The following is a 1,406-nucleotide window of genomic DNA, read 5'->3' as shown; positions in this document are numbered from 1 at the left end:
AAAGCTTCGACAAATGATAATAAGAGTGAAAGATATTGTCGCTTTGAGAAGTATGTGAAAAGCAAGAGCTCCCCCTAAATTTGTGCACATCTTAAGATTTGCTTTGGACTACAAATGCACAATGAGTTAGGATCATGGGTTACTCTTCCATGTCACATACATCTTGGTGGAGCACTCAAAATAATAAATATTGAATACATGCACTCATCACCAAGAAAAGTGAATGATCATATAAGGATAAGTAAGATAATATGATCTAACAAGCAAAAGTGTAGCTTATGATCAACCACATGATCATCAATGTCTCACAAATAATAGCATAGTATCTCAAGCAATCAAAAGACAAACAAAGTTCAACCACCAAAGCAAGAGAGAATAAAAAGCAACCCTCTCTCTCGAAGCCTATGATCTATACATGTTTCTCCCCCTTTGGCAACAAGTTACCAAAAAGTTCATAGAAAATGCATAGCACTAAAACGTCTCTCAAGCTTGGTCTTCAGGTGGTGGCGTAGAGATGGATCCTTGGACGAAGACTTCAGTTGATGTGGATGGAGCTGAAGGAGTTGGTGCTGGAGTTGGTTGCGCTGAAGCTGTAGCTGGTGCAGATGACATGGCTCTGGTGTCTGGAACAGGCACTGCAGCAGACCTCTAAGCTCTAGGCACTCTGGCAAATGCATCAGTGGTTGTCTTGCCCTTCCTCTCCTGCATATCATCTTGAAGTTGCTGCACAACAGACTGAATTTCAGTTACCTTCACATCCAAGTCATAGAATTTTTGCTCCATGATTCTTTCCAAGCTCTCCTGGTTTTGAGTCAGGGTGGCCAGTCCCTTCTCAATCCTCAGAGTGGATGCAATCAGGTAGCCAAGCTGATCTTGCTTGCTCTTCAGGAGATACTGAGATGCTTCTTCAGTAGTTGGCATCCTTGCAGCCTTTTCAGTTTTTGCCTTCTCCTTCTTGGCTTGTGCGTGCACAGAAGATGGTTCATCCTCATTCATAACCACAATGTTGTCCTCGAAGTATGGATAGATAGGCATGTGTTCCTTGTCCAGCAGATATGTACCAGTGCCCATCTTCAAGTTGATCAGCTCCTGGATCTGTGGGGCATACCCACAAGTCCTCTTCTGATCTACAGCTGTCCTCTTGATAATTTCAACTATTAGGCTCATGACTTTGAACTTCTGTGAGACATCAATGATGTGAAGCAAGTTAATTGCATGGCCTCTGATCATCTTGTGATCACCTGACTTTGGCAAGAGAGTGTGCCTGAGGATCCAGTTGATGGTTGGCAAGCCTGACAGAAGGTAATGTACAGATCCAAACTTATGTGTCTCAAGAGCAGCATCTGGGATCTCCTTGTACATGTGTGCCATTGTGTTGTGATTCTTCTTCCTGTTGGCATAGACAT

The sequence above is a fragment of the Triticum urartu genome, chromosome 1 (assembly GCF_003073215.2).
Source record: "Triticum urartu cultivar G1812 chromosome 1, Tu2.1, whole genome shotgun sequence".
NCBI classification, from domain to species: domain Eukaryota; kingdom Viridiplantae; phylum Streptophyta; class Magnoliopsida; order Poales; family Poaceae; genus Triticum; species Triticum urartu.
The sequence above is the reverse complement of the archived record's forward strand: the minus strand, read 5'-3'. Positions refer to the sequence as shown.